The sequence below is a fragment of the Pararge aegeria genome, chromosome 22 (genome assembly GCF_905163445.1).
Source record: "Pararge aegeria chromosome 22, ilParAegt1.1, whole genome shotgun sequence".
In the NCBI taxonomy this organism is placed as follows: domain Eukaryota; kingdom Metazoa; phylum Arthropoda; class Insecta; order Lepidoptera; family Nymphalidae; genus Pararge; species Pararge aegeria.
This window is the reverse complement of record NC_053201.1, coordinates 5,322,756-5,342,118: the sequence shown is the minus strand read 5'-3', so window position 1 is coordinate 5,342,118 and position 19,363 is coordinate 5,322,756. Positions and strand designations below refer to the sequence as shown.

Below are 19,363 nucleotides of genomic sequence, written 5' to 3'. Positions count from 1 at the left end.
TATTAATGCGATGAACATGATGTGTGGTTTGACGTAAGGATGCATTAAGTAGAGGTGTGTGCACAACAGATAGTAGATAATTAAGCGGAGTATAGTTTAGGGAAGATAGAGAACATTTTGAGTGGTATAAATATTACTTCCTAGGTGATGTTAAACATCATGATCATCATCAGCTTATCATCGTCCCACTGCTGGGCACAGACCCCATCTTATATAACAGAGGCGTTTGAAGCATGAACCCATATAGCTGCTTCGACCCGGGTTGGTGAGTTTTAACGATTACTTTAACGTGTAGGTAGTTCCTGGGGGGGGTCATCGGCAATTCGAATGTTAAAAAATCTTATCCCGAGCTCGGTCTCGAACTCAGGACATCTTGATTCGTAATAAAACATGCTAAGCACTGGACCAACAATGCGAAGAGAGAGTGATAAAGTAACTAAAAAATTACAAAAAAAATGTTACATCTTAGCTTTTTAATAGGCAAAATAAAAGGCCTATGAACTTACTTCAACCCTAATGGGAGTTTTCCATTCTGCAATTGTACTTTAAAATACGGTAACAAAGGATGAATTTTGCAACCAGCGCCTTAACGAACCACTTAGTTTATGCTCTACCGCCGTCAGTCTACAATTATTTTACTAGCGTGTATTAAACGTAGGCGTTTATAAAACGCGATAACTATAATGCGCTAATAATCTAAACTACTACTTTTTGCATTATGAGTAGTGATCGGGTATATCTTATTAGTTGTGATAAACTTCAAAATCTTCAAAATACATTTTTCGCCGATAATGTTGATGTTTACTATTAAACTATATAACTACATAAAGCCCAATTAAATAAGTTTATTTTTGTGATAGTAAGGCTTCCTCTAAGAATTTTCGTTTAGTGCAACTATTTAATATTTTAAGGCACGAAATCTGATTGTTCATTATGTGAATATAAAAATTAAAAGGTTTTAAAAGCTTTTGGCATGTGTAAAGTACATATACTATGCTATTATATTGGTTTAGTATTGAGTTCATGATAAGTGCCTCCTTACTTGCATTATTCCTACCTCTTTTGAACATCAGAGTGAAAACCGCTATCCTTCTTAAATTTAGTCTCATTTTATATTGGAAATTCCTTAAATGTTGGCTAATCGTGTGCGTTTAACAAGCGCAAGTGTGAAATTACTTGAACGCACTTGGCCTTAATTCAGTATGTGCTAGATGCTGCTTTAGTTCCTATTTCGTGACGGAGCGTTGACCGCTATTCAATAATTTATCTAATGCATTATCGATTGCATTGATCTTAAATAAAACATTGATAGGTTTGTTACGCAACCTTTGCGATGTATCTTTATGTGTAATATTTGCTACGTCTTTGATAGAAATCTTAATAAATTCATTTCACAATGTTTAAAGTAGGTATATGTTATGTTATCAATTGTCCATCAACATGCTAAAACTTAGCAGTGGGTAAGACTTCAGATTCCGTGTCGGGGGTTCAGAGCCCGACACGAACGTCTAAGTGTTCGGAGTTAAGTATGTTTTAAATTTAAGCAATAAAGTATAACTTGCTTTAACGGTGAAGGAAAACATTGCGAGGAAACCTGCACTTCTGGGTGTTTTTCATATATTCTCAAAGCCGTGTGTAGTCTACCAATGTGCACTTCTCATTTCGATATAAGACTACTGCAATTTAGAGGTTCAGTAGTGGATTGGTATAATGATGCTGATGCTAATACTTTATTGTACAAATTAACATTTTGCAAGTTCTTGTATTATTGAAGCCTCGATAGCTTAAAGATAAGACAAGAGTTATGTATTAAAAATGGGGAAAACTGGTAAATCTTAGAATCAAATTCTTACCTACACCTAGTTTACGTCTAAACAGATGATCGTCCACTAGAATTTCATATATCTCATATTATTAAATCCAGTACAGTACCACCATGCGACTTCTGTGATGTCGTCTCACGATGAACATCTTGTGGGAGCGCTAGAAATGCTGCGTTTTCCTGTAGATACATACTTCAATCACATCAGGAGTCAGGACACCAGCGTCCATCGATCCTCCGATCTAAGTGGCCAGCCTATTGGTACTTTAAATTCTCGAATCTTTGACTTTTGTCAGTCTGTTTCCTTTGCGGGTCTGTTCATTTCTGATTTGAACAAACATATTGGTATATCCGTTATAGCAGTTTCGCCTGAAACTGGAGCTTTGAAATTTGGAATTAATAAATACGTAATTAATTTAACTTGTAGAAAGTAAAAATAAGCGGTAGAATTTTTGAAACGCGTATCAAATACATATCATTAAGAAGCTCTAAGGTCTGTTTTTTTTTTAAATTGTTCTAGATATATCTCTTAAAAGAAATATCAAAACTAATTTTAAGTAAGCTAAATAATAGGTATTTCGCACAATTAAAATCTAACTTCCCAGATCATTTGGATCTGGAGAGTTTACGATTAGTCAGTAAGTGTTATTTGCCTAATATATTATGTCCATAGCCGTTACTTATCTTATAATCTCAGAGACATATTATAAGAAGTCTGGTGACTTATCTAACACGTCAATTACTTTCACGTCGGTACGTGACATATGTATTAAATAGATCTCCAGATTAGTTCCTAATTTATAGTCGAATTATAGAAAGCGATAATGCTGATCTCACATTACAGATTAGTAGCTGACACTGCATGAGTCAAGCCGCCAAATCAACGCACTTTTCAGTACTGAAAATGAAAATGACACAGCCATTATTTACATATCCCCTCGGATATCAGCATTTATTTTCCACGTTCCATGCAATTCAAGCATTTCTTGTTTGTTTGTCTCCTCTAAGGTTAGAAGGACTTTAATGATTATTACTATAAAAACCACGACAGACAGCTTATCATAATGTCCGCGATTTCATTCTGACAATAAACAAAATGCAGTGCATTTTCAATTCTGAAAAATGAATTGCGATGACGCGTTTTAGTCTTGCGGAAGCGTGCGACTCATCTATTATATGCGATCCTCATAATCTTCGTGCTTTATTACAAGTTATAAAGATGAATAACATACTAAAAGCGCTTAGTAGTCTTTTATTACTACTCATATAGTAATATCAACATTTCCCTTTTAGAAAATACCCCAGCTGACTTGGCTTTGCAATAAATCAGTACTAAAGCGGCAGTTAATAATATAGTCATTTGATCTGGCAAATAAAACTCAAACGTGTAGTATTAATTAATGTCCGGTTTTCTGAATGTTCTTTTTATATTTATCTTCGTTAATCGCACTTTATAATTTCCAAGTAAACAAACAGGTTATTATATTAGCCAGTACCAGCTACTTTTGTCGTGTAAAATTTCTGAGTACTTATGGCGTATGTTTCCAGGCTGTCATATTCCCTGTATCTGTTAAATTTTGCAGATCTTTTTTTGCTGGATTGCTCATTCCAGCTTGTTGAATTAAAGAACTATTTTATAAAATCCAAATGCAAAATGTCTCATGAAACCCTTAGTAAATACAGTAAAAAATAGCACACGTTGTCTGAGATTTGTTGATTTTGGATTTGTATTTAATTTTGGATCTGCGATATCTATGCTTGTATCTGGAAACTGTTATATCTATAGGGTTACAAAAACGTATCCCACCGCATTGATTTCAAATTAAGCAAATAAATTGTGAAATCGTGATTTTCATTATGTTTGTTTGCTGTAATCACGAGTTGTTTAAATTGGTAGAGTTCTTATATATTGCATTACAAACTTTATCCACCAAGGACCGTAAATCTGTGGTTAAAAATGAACAAAGGCTTACAGGTTCTTGTTCTTTTCGATATTGTAAGATCCTTGTATTATTGCCAGCACGTGCCAATTATTATAGGAAATAATCGTTCTTCTTTGATTTAATGTATGATAAAATTGAGGCAGGTGTGGCAAAATTGCCCTATCGCTAAATTGTTTAAGGTTGGGAGCATTAAAATGATAAACTCGGGAATAATCCAGATATAAGAGTTCTCAATCCGCTAGTCCATTTCAATGTAGAATTGTGTCAGAAATACACAGCCCTGTATCGATAAAAATACCAATTCTTTAGGGAAAGCATATGCCAGCCAAAATAAAAAGAAAACTATGAGTTTCCTATTTCAATTGTTTTGAATTTATTTTAGTTTATAAATAATTAATAGTATCTTTGACATATAAGAGACTATCATGGAACCCACATACAATAATACATGTTCCATTAATATTAAACGGGAAATTGTGGCCTGATTTAATTATTTAACAAATATCAATAGCAGCAACTGTCCGATTCTAATAAATCGAACCTATTAAATTCGATTAGTGATGGACTTTCCCTTCAACTTTGATTAGTTGCAATTGTTATGTCTAATCCGGCATTCACGTTATTAATATGAATGGTACCCGATAATTTTAAAGCAATATTATAATTTGCTTGTTCGACACCGGTAATAACTGTTGAATTAATATCACGTTGAAATAGGTCAATGGCATTTGAGCGGACAGCCAGAAATACGCACGCGAAATTAATAGAATTGCATGAGTCATGTCTTGTTGATGATCTCACGCCTTAACAACTAACTAGTTTTGTAATGTTTTAATCGCTCAGTATTACCTGTGAATACTTCCGCTTTTATTTTTAAGGTCAAGTATTTTGGTTAGGTAATGATAAGAATTTGAAGCGATTTTATATTATTACTAGCTGTTGCTCGCGACTTCGTCTGCGTTTGATTTTGTTTTTAAAGTATTCAGTATCGCTAAGCCTTAAATGAGTATAGTAGTATATATATATAACACGTGACTGTCAATTAATTATAGACAAATAATTTGCAATAAAATAAAATTGCGACTATAATTAAAGATCTAAGCTATCCTATCTCTTAAGTTGGACCAGACTGCTCACGGTGTGCCAATTTAATTTAAAATCGGTTAAGTAGTTTAGGAGTCTATCGCGGACAAACATCGTGACAGGAGATTTATATATATTAAGATTTATACTGGTGTTTATAAAATAATTGCGACTCATTTTTTTACGGATATTTTTAAATTTATCCATAGATAGACCATAACCAAGACAGTTATCTAAATTTCGTACTGTAATATTACAAGTTTATTAGTAACTTTAAGCTTTATAAGTTTGGGGGCCTTCTTAATCACGGGTAGCCGGGGGAAATTTCTATATGTTTGTGTGATATAATTATAGTAAACTTTACATTAATTAATGAGTTTATAAAAGACAGATTCACTTATCAAAGAAATACGGATACTGTGTAAAATTAGCATTGTAGAATAGTTTAAATTGTAATGGCGTACTTTAAATATATAATATATAAGTACATTAAACGATACTCTATCATTGAGTTAAATAAAAGTAAACCCCTAAAATATTATAAATAAAAACTAAATTTAATTTCCTGATTTAATATACAATATCATTTTAGTTATTAACATGAATGGATTCGCATCGCTTATGATGAAATGAGGTGGTCGATTTAGACCGAACATATAACGCTGTATATCTTTAGTTACGGATAAATAAGTTTCGTAAGGTATAACAATTTTCTTTGATCGTTCTAATCTCGGTTAAAAGACTATTTCCTGTCTAGTATGTAGCAAAATATCTATGTATTTTATGTGTATGTTTAAATAGTAATATGTATTTAAGTTTATATATTGATATATATATATATATATTGATATTTATATACAAATATATAAATATATGTTTTACTATATATATGTAGTATTAGTATGTAATGTTTATAATTAGCACAATTTAATTATTGCACTATCCCGTTTTCTCTCATATGTTTCTTCAACCAAAGGTTGTCTGGAGGAGATCGCTCCAAGCGATAAGCCTTTGTGCATATGTATAGTTTTTATTTTTTATTTTTTTGTTAACCTGATTTTATATTTGTATGTGCAATAAAGACTTTTTCTTCTTCTTCTTCTTCTTCTCGTTTAACTGACATCAACAGTAGCACTTAAGGCTCCTCTCACTTATTCATTTATTATTATAGCCGACGTTAAATTAAAGTATTGAAATAAAACAATGAATATTAATGTTTTCTTAAGACTTCTCTATATTTTTAATTAATGCTGTGCAAGGTTGTTATTTATACGTATAACTTCGTTAAAGTGTTATATATTACTTAAATGGTATATTCTGTTGGAAAATTCACAATCACTTATTATTACTTGTTGTATTAATGGGCCGAATATAGCTATATTAAAAACTTTATTCATTTGCATTATCTTATTAGTTTTGTACTCAGCGGGCGATGGAGAGAGCTATGCTCGGTGTATCTCTACGCGATCGAATCAGAAATGTAGAGATTCGTAGAAGAACCAGAGTTAACGACATAGCTCAACGAGTCGCGAAGCTGAAGTGGCAATGGGCCAGGCACATAGTTCGGTGATAGGATGGACGTTGGGATCCCAAGGTGCTGGAATGGCAGCCCCGAACTGGTAAGCGCGCCGTTGGTCGACCCCCAACGAGGTTGACAGACGACATTAAGCGCGTCGCAGGTAGCCGCTGGATCCAAGTGGCACAGAACCGTGAAACTTGGAACTCCCTACAAAAGACCTATGTCCAGCAGTGGACGTCTATCGGTTGATATGATGATGATGATGATTATTATTATTTTTGTATATTTCGGCGTCCGAAATGAGAATGTAAGTGATTTCATCAGACGCATTATGAATTAGTATTTCAATCAAACTCGTGGGACGTTACTACGCTGTTCGAGGATCGTAATACATTAGTAAATAATGTGGGAGGAGGATGATTGGATGTAATTTTACTTTTAGACGAGGTGAATAACCCTTGTTGTGTTTGTAATGAAATGCTAATTCGATTATACGCGATTCTCCGTTGCGGAATTGATATGTCAATACTAACACTGCCCTTTGAAATACCTGTTACTCAAATAAACTATGTACTGCTAACTTGTCACTTTAATGACAACCTTAAATTTAAAATGTTTAAATCAAACTATAGTATCGTTGTTCTATTAAATACGTTCAAATCAACGTTTTAGTGTTCAAATGTTCACAGGATACTCTACACGCTTATAAAACTCTGTTCAAACCATCAAATTTTTGTGCCTTAACTATGAGTTCAGGTAAACTATTAATATAAATAATCTCCATTAAAGCATTGTTGTAGTAAGCTCAAGGTCACTTAAGAATTCTCGAGTGTCCAATTACAATTCTATTACATATACTGTAATTATAAAAATTATATACTCTTAATTCTTTGTTCATCAGCCGAGCATAAAATCTGCGAAGTCAGTTTTGTAAGCAAATTGCAGTTTCCCTTCAAATTTGCTTGAAGGCCTTTTGGTTGCGTATTACGTTAGTCATATCGTTAGGATGATTTTATGATTCAGTAGTACAGCGCTATTCAAAATGTGTGTTTAATAATCTCCTATAAATATTTTAACAATATTCAACAGCATTTTAAACAATATTCAAGACTTAGGTTAAGATTTCTTTATATATTTTATTCTTAGTCCGATAGGCAATGTGGAATTTCATGTATATTTTGCCATTTATACCTTTATCAGCGGGGAATAACTACCAATTTCTTATGGACTTGATCCAATTATATAGTAGATAGTAGTAGGGTTGAAAGTGCATAAAATAATTTCGGAACCGACTCGCATTTGTAGCTGCGACTTTCTGGCAAACGCGCTCTGAGCGCTTTACGACTAAGCTACGGCTCTCATTCCACCGATGCCGAAATTATTTAATATACGCCCTCTTTATATTCAGTCTTCTAGCATCTGTAGCACCACCTAGTAGGAAACTTTGCAGTTTCTATCTACTTTCAAAGGTAAATTTAATATTTCGTCCAAGTGTAGGTCATCATCATACTCGTATCAACCCATTACCGGCTAACTAAACGGCACGGGTCTCCTCACACAATGAGAAAGGGGCTAAAGCCGTATTCCACCACGGTCCAGTGCGGATTGGTGGACTCCACACACCTTTGAGAACATTATGGAGTAGGTACTCTCAGGCATGCAGTTTTCCTCACGATGTTTTCGTTCACGATTGAAGCAAGCTATATTTTATTGGTTAAAACGAACGTAACTCAAAAAAGTTAGAGGTGCGTGCGGGAATTCGAACTGGGCCCCCCTCGAAAGTGAAGTACAAGTCAAGTGTAAGTAAAAACACGATATGTTTTGGTATTATGAAATTTTACACGTAATGTTGAAGAATATTGCTGTAATGTATTTTCTTGATACTGATTCAATTAAAATGGTTGTTGAATACTAATATATTCCTTACTTTTATTTCATCTATTAAGAAATTTCTTATCACAAAGAAAAGGGTTTCCTTTGTCTTGTTTTCAGCTGGTAGTTTTTCGCCCATCAATTTTGTAATCTGCCGATGTTACCGACTGCTATAATCATAATGGTCGGTTGTGTAACGCCTTACTTATGGTTAGATCATCGTGTTTTGCATTTCACTGATGCAGTCCATCATTACTTCATTATCACTGTCATTTCGCTGTCCATCAATCCTTTAAATAGATGATGAGATAATTTAATATCTGACAAATCATTGTACAATATAAGTACATTAGCATTGTATTTGTTTTGTAAAAGTTCCATTTCGCTTATATGGATTCCTACATCCGGATGATAATTGGCTTTGGTTTTAATTAAAGCAATCAAGATCTAATATATTCAAAATAGTATCTATTTATTCATACTTGCCTCAACTCACATTGTTTAGTATATTCAAAACTAATTTTTTACCAAATATAGTTTAGAAAAGTTTACACCTTGAAAACGTAAAATATGCGTATACCATGTACACTTACATATTCAGATTTATAATAGTCTACACTATTATTTGTATGAAATTCAAGCAAATAAGTTATAACACAAACTGGACATCTGTAGAAGTATATTTGATAATCAAAAGATCAAATTAACTTACAGTAACAACATTATTCCCGTTCTTATTATAAAAGCAATACTGTTCCAACCGTTCAAATATTATCATTGTTTGAACAACGAATTCCAATGCACCTGCCTTCGTGCCTGTTCTAGAGAACATGTTTATTCATACGTTATAAGGTAATGCTAAATATACATTACTTTTGTAATGCTGTGAGAAATTGTGTAAACATAACTAAATCAGCATTGGAACCGGGGATTTATTGTGTGCACAAGAATTTATTATGCTTTATACCTGGTATTTGAACCCCAAGGGAAACAATACCTGCTTGTAAACAGTCCACTGCAACTCAAGGGGCGTAATTTTAAATGACCCTTTGAATTCAACTTCCAGGTTTTTAACGTTACAAATCACAACAGAAATTTACTAAAATAAAAATGTACAATAAAATATTTTTTACTTAATGTTGCTTCTATTGTTTCAGGTAAAGTTGCTGCTAAATGAATATCTCTAGAGTTCTCGTAAGAAATGAAAGTATTCTCGCATTTGTTTCGTTTATCGACGTGCGTATGACTAATTAAGATTTTAATAGAAAGCTTAGAGGAAAGTTATCCACTGGTGATAGGTACCCTAATGATTGTTTATATCATTTAGTATGTTCGTTGTGGTATAAGTTTTAATAAAAGTACTTTCACAACAATTAAGACTGACAGATACGATTGGTTCTGTCTTAGCTATTAAGATTATTATAAAAAAAGTTGGCTCTGTATCATTAAGTTCATTATTTTTCGTGATGCTGTCAGTGAGATTTATATATTCGGTTTATTAGTGGTTGACTCTTGTATTATAATAGATAAAAAAAACAAAACAGACTCTGCTACTTCATATTCGCGTTCTAAAATATGTTTACTGCTTTTATAACTGTTAAGCATCTTCGCTCAACCAAAGAATAATAAGGTATCGCCAAAAAGTTATAAAACACAATTAACGTCAAATATCATTAGGTACAAAAGAATTTAAATATGTAGACTCTTCAAATATAAGTACCATTCAATTTAAAAGTGCATTTCAAACTTAGCTAATGGCAATTGGTTTGGTACTTTTATATTCCCGGTTGTAAAGAAGGGACAGTAAATAACGTTCTGTATAAAGTAACGCCCCCTGATAAATCGCAGCTGCACTCCATCACAAACGCACGTGTGTCAATCAATATACGCCCATGGCTATTGATTAGATAAAGTGTTTATAGAATTCTTACGCTCATTATTCTTACGCTCAGTTTGTATTAACGACTTCTGGTTATGACGGTCAAAAGGGTGATTTTTATACAATAAAGATAAAGCTTAATTAGCTATATTCCGCGAAAAACAGGCGAATCTGTACAGTGCTATTTGTAATTCGTTCTATCTTTATACTCAGCACCAAACGGATAAAGCAATTTACTCTCTTAACACGTTTCCCTACGACACCGAAGCATCCTCAGGAGATGTTTCCACTGAATCCGTTTATAGAGAACAATTTCCCGAGATTTTTTAATGATCACCTTAGTTGATTTCGGACCATCGAAATAAAAATTAGTCCTATTTTAAATCCCTTACTGTATATGTGACCAAATAAGTTGCGGTATAAAGTGGATATTATTTCCATTCAATAATTGACATTTCCTAGATACAATGTGTCTATTAACGTTTTAAATCCGTTCAGAACTATTGAGATTAGTTATTTCAAACGAGCTTTTTAGTCCGATTTAATGATACTTTGAAAATTCTAGCCGGTCTGTCAGCGCTTAAATCTGTCGAACAATCGTAGTTTCACCATATACATACAGGTCAACTTTTAAATTGATGTTGGAGAATTGAGATCAATTTCGTTAGCTGTAACGAGCCTACCAGTTGATCTAAATAACAGAATGCAAATAATTCTTAATTAATATTTAATCTCGAATCGGCCCGTGCCAACATTAATTTGCTCCATTACATTTACTATGATGCATATACATGCGTTCGTTGGAGTATATCATTATAATGATTTGCTAGATTACAAATAAATTGTGATTGATCATTCCCAGTTATTGTATCAATTTAGAAGCCTATAAAGTTAGCATAACCGTAAGTTTTTTTGCAAGTATTTTAAATGTAGAAATACTATTCCATTACAACCGTGCGTGTGTGTCTGTGTGTGTGTGTTTTAATTTAATTCAAGCCACATAAATATCACTTGCTTTAAACGGCGAAGAAAACGCCGTGAGGAAACCTGTATGCCTGAGAGTTCGGCATAGCGTTTTTAAGAGCGTGTGAAGTCTACCAATCCGCACTTAGCCAGCGTGGTAGACTACGGCCTAAAACCTTCTCATTCTAAGAGACCCATGCTGTAGTGGGCCGGTAATGGGATGATTATGATGATGATGATGATGATGATAACCGTTTGGTGCCGGCAGGTGAGAGGACAATTGTCACCCCACCTCTTCCAGCTGGTGTCGAGGCTAATGGAATGTTAAGATTAAAGCATCATCTGTGCTATTACCATCTACTGCGATCACCAACTAATAATGGGCAAGCCCTAAGATTAGGAGGGGCGAGGCGAGTCTAGTAGTGGACTGTTATAGGCTTTGGTGATAACAAGAGTGAATAGGCCTCTTCTAGGCAAGCGCGCTCCATCTTAGACTGCATCATCGCTTACCGTGTGATTGCAGTCAAGCGCTCGTCTATAAACAAAGAAAAAGAAAACATGTATCATTACTATGGTTATGCGATAACGTTATCAAGTATGGTTTAAAGAGAAACGATTTTCATATTTTATTTCATTTTTGGTACAACGAGAAAACGGAGTTCTATTACGGTCACTCTACTATATCTTCCGTATATTACGAATCTGGTAAAAACCCCCATTTGGTGTAGAATCAATCGATCTAATATTTAATGGGAAATAAAATAAAATAATTTTTCGGTCAACATGGATGGGCCCAGACAAAAAAAAGTTGTGATTAATTATAGTAATGTAATTTTTTTTCTTCAGAGAACTACAAAGATTTTTATAACAAATAAATGTCGTTTTGTCGAGGATGTTTGTGACGGGGTCTATCCAAAACTAAACTAGTAAATAATTTACAATTACTGTATGTTACTTAATCTTTAAATTAGCACAAAAAGTTTTTTCGAATAAAAGAGCAAATAAGTTTCAAAATATATTTAGCACATCAAAGAGAAGCCGATCTGCGAGTTCACCTTCATAATTTATCCACTGCTTCTCAAATATTTTCCTTAATTTCAATGGTACGTTAGTCGGATCTGCAATCTTCAAGTACACTTGCGGTGAGACTGTTTTGTGGTTATTCCGAATTCAAAAATGGTAATTTTATGAAACTGTTGCAACAGTGGTTATTATATTTTTTTATACTAGGTACAATATATATTACCCTATATAATACTCAGTCAACTGCAATACATACTTTATCATAACTCATATCTTAAAATCAATCTTTGTATTTTCGACCATTGTCAATGTTGAAAAAACTGTGAATAATAAATATATTAAACTATAAATAGTAAATAATGGCGTCAAAACCCCGTGACCTATTTTGCGTATTAACATTTTAGAACTAAACCTACTCATACCTTATCTATTTACTCCATTTGAAATTATATTGGACAGTGGACTTTAAGTTAAAAGTGTATATAATATATAAGACATTAATATTGTTGTTTGTTTGGTTGCATTGCCATTATTTTATTTATTTCTAGTGTGAACAAGATGATTTGATATCAAATCATGCATGCATTGTATCATGTTTGCTGATTTCACGCTTCAATTCAGTCACGGTTCATTTTAGAATGCTTGTTTTGTTCGCACCTCACGTCAAAACTACCTTGGGCTGTCCGCTAATACTTAATTCGATTAAAAAAAATATTGCCTATCTATATACTTACCCATCTTATTATTATCGTATTGTATAAAGAAATAAAGAATCTTCGCAAAACTTGCCTTAGTGCGAGATTATTAATAAAAATATACATATCATTCGGAGATAACGGTAAACAAAAATATGTTATACCATTTTCTTAATATTATGTAAGTAAAATTTAAAGTCGAGCACCGTAAAACAACTCTTGAAATATAAAGGGACGTAGAGCAGACACCTGCGCGAGCAAAAACCGCATCACAACATAGTTTCACGTTCGTATCGATGGATGGCGCCACACGTAGCTGAATAAAACTTGTGTCGCGCTATCGTTGTGCTTTCCTCAGAACTATAGATAGGCTGGCAAAATGTTCGATGTTTAACTTTGCGCAGAGGCAATATCGTAACCAATGAGGTTAATCCGAGGTGCGATTATTGCTAGTTGAAAACTTTACCAATACCCCGCCGGGTGGTCGTGAAATACCGACCGCTATGGCAATTTTTGTACGGCTGTAAAAGCCTAATAAACCAACCAGAGTAGCAAGTATGATTATTTGCCCCTCTCACGTAATATGACAGCAAACCACTTGATGTTTGGGCCTCCAAATTATTTTAACCGATGTACGTAAAGGTGTATGTAATGGTTTAACTTTATTTTTTTTTATTTCATTATATATCACGTACAATTTGTAGGTACTTTTCAGTATGCGAATTGATAGCGATTGATGATGAAATTTATTAGTTTGGAAGTTATGAGTTTTGTACACTTATACGATATTAAAACACAAAAATATAACGTTATTTTCCTTTAGTTGTAATAAAATACTTTTCCATGTTAACTAAAATGTGTTAAACTTTGCAATTTTATAATTGCAATGAAATAGTTTCAATTATCATTTACCCAATCATAATCTTGTTACTGATAATTCGCTGGTTTACAGTCAATCTTAACGTTAAAATGACGAGTCTAGAACTAGCTATGTGATGGTATTTTTTTATCTTTGGCACCATTCGACAAAAAAAAAAAAAAAAAAAAAATTCCACGCGAGCTTGACTTATATTGTAATTAGCTTATTATTTATGTATTTTAATTGTATTTGGTGCGTTAATTAAAAGTATAATTAAAAATAGTATTTAAGGGAGAACCCAAGTGTGAATCTGTAGTGTGTGTGATATCGGTCTTATAAGACTTCTCGCAACTGTTAAGATGGAACCGTCTTTTCTTTGAAAAATAGTTAATTACAAAGCCAAGATGCCCGTTCCAGTGGCATCATTATAGCAGATAATTCTGTGCTAATACGAGCCAATTGCTCTTAAACTAGTACAGTGAGCTTCGCAATTTTAATTGTGGCAATTTCTATGAGCATTTCAGTCTTTATTTAGAATGCGGTAAAGCACAGATTGGTGTGTTTCAAATTAACTATTGAATACTGTACGAGGCTGTGGGAATCAGCAATGAGGGTTTGTTGGATTTATGTTGCCATCGCGGTTGTCACCAATTTCTACCAGTATCTAAAATCGAACAAGTGCAATTCAGAATTTATAACTTATTACATTTAAAATATAATCTGACGGCCGATTGGCGCAGTGGGCAGCGACCCTGCTTTCTGGGTTAAGGCCGTGGGTTCGATTCCCACAACTGGAAAAATGTTTGTGTTATGAACATGAATGTTTTTCAGTACCTGGGTGTTTATATATTATATTATAAGTATTTATGTATATTATTCATTAAAATATTGATCAGTCGTTTTTAACCCATAACACAAGCTACGATAACTTTGGGGCTAGATGGCGATGTGTGTATTATATTTAAAAAAAACTGAAAAAAAAAGTCCTTCCAAAAATCCATAAAAATAAATAGATATAGTGAAAAGAACACACAAACAATACATACGTGTTTAATAATATTCAATATTGAACATCCTTCAGCATGTAAAGTTATAACGATGACGAAGACAATTATAAAACCAGTGATAAATGGTGTATGGCAACCCTAACATGAGCATTAAATAACAGTTTATTACGTGCCTCCTTGATTGACTTGAACGGTTCACATTTTATTGCTTGCGGTTTTGATCAATGTAAAAATATCATAGATTTTCTTACTTCTATGGCTCAATGACCTTGATGGATTCTAGACATAACACAGATCAGTGTTTTAATTAAGTTAAACTGTGGCTTTTTTAACTAAGAGGCGCCCTTTTTTAGCTACCAATGGTAACCGTTCTTATAACCGTCTTTCTAAAAACGAATACGAGTTTTCCTAAGCTATTCTTCTTATTTTAATTAATCTCTTATTTATATGAGAGAGAATCGAGATTGACTTCAACCTCTCATATTGTAAAATTGTTTTTCTTTCTTTCCTCATTTCTTAATTGCACCTGCAGTAGCCTACAGTACTGTAATAGGAATAAGTACAACGTGATAGTTTTGTTTTCTCATTAACATTAAAACTATTGGACGAGTACTATTTGCTTATGACTTGAGGTTTACCGCTACTGACTAGAAGACCCTCGAAGCAGGCCTCTTAAACAAATATACGTGACAGAGATTCAAATTTTTTAAAGGGAAACGCACTTAATTTTTTAACGCATCAGTGATCTACATATCTTAATAATTTATGCTTTAAACTACGAAAGTCCGGTTGTGTAAACATTAACTGTGTTTAATTCATAAAATATTTAAAGCTTGCGTAAGGGACACGATTATTATTCGTATCTGTGAGATGGTAACAACTTACAAATAATAATAATATGGATTATAATATAATAGTAGCTATAGAGTATATAGTCAATCTGTCCGCTGTCCATCTCCATACTATTAATTGCCGAAGGTTTATATTTAGAAGTGAAGAGGAACCAAAAATAATTGTTATTAATAATTTGTATCGCAAATGATTGTCAACACGAACTGATACCATCCGCCCATATCTGCCATTGAATGATAACAAATCATTAAATTGCCACGAATATAATCCAAGTGTCGCATAAAGCACTTATTATTATATTATTCCGGTCCTAAATGAGACGTAAGCTGCACCGGTCTGTCCAAATACGGATGAATGCAAGTCGGTCATGACACGAACACATGCGGTGAGCTACGAACATCTGTCACGACTGGATTGCGATCAGAAAACAGGCTGGAACGCGTTCTTGCTCTAAATTAACGATGTCGCACTGAAAACCGAAAAAGCAAAAGTTTTGAATGAATCTCGATTGAATCGATCTTCGTGTACTTGGAAATCTTATTTTATTTCTTGCCTTAAAACTTTTAAGTATAAATATCATAGTTATTTGGAGAATTATTGAAACTCTTGGTTATTCTGCTCTTAAAAATACTACATATATCTTTGGGGCAATGATAAACATAACAAAGTCAAAGCTTTTTAAAACTCCATATTGTATTGAAACAATCAGAATTTCTCGGAGCAATAGAATTTTTAATGTTAGTGAAGCTCAGCTTAACGGTAGAATAATAATTCCAGATACCATAATACAGGTAAAGTTACTGGGAAAATGTATTAATGCGAATGGGTATGCGGATCGGCCTCGCATTCTCCCTTACAGCCATTTGTGGTGACAACTTATATGATAACGGAGCTTTAGTATGTTTAACCAGAAGTGCATTGCATTCAATACGAAATATAATATGTTTAGTCACTTTCCATAGATACCTACCGTTAGAATCTCAATGAGTCTATATATTTCTCTCGTTATGAGAATAGTATAAGCGGGATTCGTCATACTATACGTCATAAGCAATAATTTATTTTGTAAAATCAAAGTTTTGTGTGGCATGTCTCGAATCAAAACATGTCGCGACTCAAAAGACAAATATGAAAAAACCATGAAAAAGAGAGTAAGAGAAACCTAGAAGTAATCTTACTTGAAATTCTTATCCCAAAATTATTGCATCGGTTCATTTTTGTATGACAGAAAAGAAGAAAAGGAAACGTATAATCGGTATATCCCGTCCGATTATTGTAGGTAAATTTGGTCTAAAAAAAACTACAGCTGTTCCTATCCCACGTTACCGGGGAAGATAAGCTGAATTCCGGCTAGGTGCATCGACGATTTATCAAATTTGTTGCAGCTATACCATCGTTTTAATAGGTTCCCTTTAAAGAATCGAAAACATGAAACTTTCCTAATCAATGCAATTTTAGTCCACCGAGATAGAGCAGACAGCCTTGACTGAGCCAATTACCAAGTATTCTAAATAATTTTAACCTGCGGTAACAAGAAGTCGTTTTTATTTGGTTGGCTTCCTCAATTTGCTAACAAAGACCAGTCTTGTAATACCTTCATACGTTTACGATTCCACGACCTTGTAAGAACAAAGTAATTTTAGTCCTACAATATAAATTATTTATTTGACTTGGATGTACTACTTTTAAAACTTGAGATATTTTGCACATTGTGCGTTTTGTATATTGTATGTAGGTATTATATTAAAGAATATTTTCAATAACATTGACTGAGTGCAGCCTAATTTATAACAGATTTATCTTTGAATTGTCTAGTGTTAACACCTTTTTTATATTTTTAGTTTGGCAAAACTTTTTGTTTTTTTAATATTGTAATATAAATCATCAATTACAATATTGATTCTTTTGTCTTACTCTCGCTTATTACAATAAATGCTCGCGTTAACATCCGAGCTAAGTATTTCAAACCCTTTTTCGTAAGGGTCTACAAGAACAATAGTTTCTTTTACAATCCCATCGTTTGCATGTGCCGCCTTTATGATGACCTAGTATCAAATAATCGTAATATTGACAATTTGAACAAAAAAATGCATATTTTTAAAATCAAATAATTAACTACCATTCCACGTTATTTTAGGGATTATAAAGTATATTCATTTATTCCTAATTTCATTTCATTTATTCAACTTTAATTTAATTTCTTTTACTTTTTGTTTAATACAAAACTTGCTATTTTTTATATTTAAATCTTACTATAATTGTTACATGTTTTGTAATCCATTCATCAAAAACCTCTCCCACCTTTAATTATTTCTCAAAAGCCTCAACTTTAATTGCTTTCTTTTCGTTTCGGTCATTTAGCTTCCATAAATCTTGATAAATTACTTCATCAGCTATGTTACCTCCAAGTCCATACCTACCAACCTTAGAGTTCCCACTTTTTGTCAGCCACCTCATTAAGACTCAGTTGTCGCTCAACCACGTTGTCGTTTATGGGAATCGCAATCAGTTCCCAATAACCGGTCACGGTGCGTATGTTACACTGTTTTCGTGATTTTTTTATTCGGTCTGTTTTTACCGGTGCTTTAAATGAACATGTAAAAACGGGTACATTTGATTAAGAAATTTTTATTGCATTGTTTTTTGGAACTGGAAATACATTCAATAATAAGCCTAATTTGCTAACATCCGCGACTCTTAGAATACTCGCGAATTTTAGCAAATGTGTTTTTGTCTTGCATTAACCTATAGCCAAACAAATTTCTCACACCGTTGTGGGGGATAATTATGTTACTATGGCTTGCTAAAGAAAACTTCAAAGTTTTTGCTCGTTAAAGTCGTACTTAACTTAGTTGTCGCAATCACTAATTACAATACGAAATTGCTGCTATAGAGAAGATTGGAAAGGATTTGACTAGCCTTTGTCGTAGAACACTTTTATAAAAGCCTAATCGGTTTATCTGGTGAGAGGCTCCGACTATGGCTAGTCTCCAATTTATAACACGTGCCGCAAAGCGATTTAGCTTTTCGGTAAGATGCCGCATAGAAACTGATTACGGGATTGCTTCAATATAAAGGTCATACCCCAAAAGTTAACCCACTATAATCTTAAACTGCAATATTATATTACCGCCGTAAATAGAATAACACGTGTACTTTTAAATCAAAACAAAACGGTTCGATAGCTGTCAGAGATAATCTCTACAATCAGGCGGTAAGCGCATAAAATACCAGTGTGCAGCAGAAAATTAGTAATTGACCTTATATCCAAGCAACCGGTTACATTCTAACATTAGTTTGTGTGTCATTTTTTGCTGACACTTGCCGCCTTAACACATCTAAGAAACAGGGTTAACTATCCACTTGCGGCGTGACCTACCGCGTTGTTTATGATGAGATTACCACCGCCGTCGAATGCACGATTCTGGTTACCGGCTACTTCAAAAATGACGTTACCTAAACAAGAGTTTAAAAGTGCACTTGAAGTGATATTTTTTTTACTATAGATGTTTATTTTGTATCAATAATTTTCACGAGTCTTCTCTCATAGTGAGAAGTCCGTAGTCAACCACGCAGGCCTAGTGCGGATTATTAGACTTCACACCTTATGAGAACGTTATATAGAACTCTCAGGCCTGCAGGTTTCTTTACGATGTTGTCCTTCACCGTTAAAGCAAGTGATACTTTAATTGCTGACATTAAATACGCACATAACTCGGAAAGTTAGAAGTGCGTGCCGGGGATTAAACTCGGTCTCCGCGAAAGAGCCGAAGTCTTAACAACTAGGCTATCACCGCTCCCGTTCGTAATAAAATCATACTCAAAATTTTAATGACCCCCGATATG

General features: G+C 33.6%; 1 protein-coding gene and 1 non-coding gene across 4 annotated transcripts in view; both read left to right on the top strand.

Annotated features, from left to right (window-relative positions):
• Positions 1-19,363, top strand: part of LOC120633617 — a 383,246-nt gene that overhangs the window by 310,186 nt on the left and 53,697 nt on the right. The gene's annotated exons all lie outside the window — the stretch shown is intronic.
• LOC120634019 lies at positions 13,192-13,330 on the top strand. The gene has a single exon (XR_005659225.1). It is a non-coding gene; the product is annotated as a U4 spliceosomal RNA (small nuclear RNA).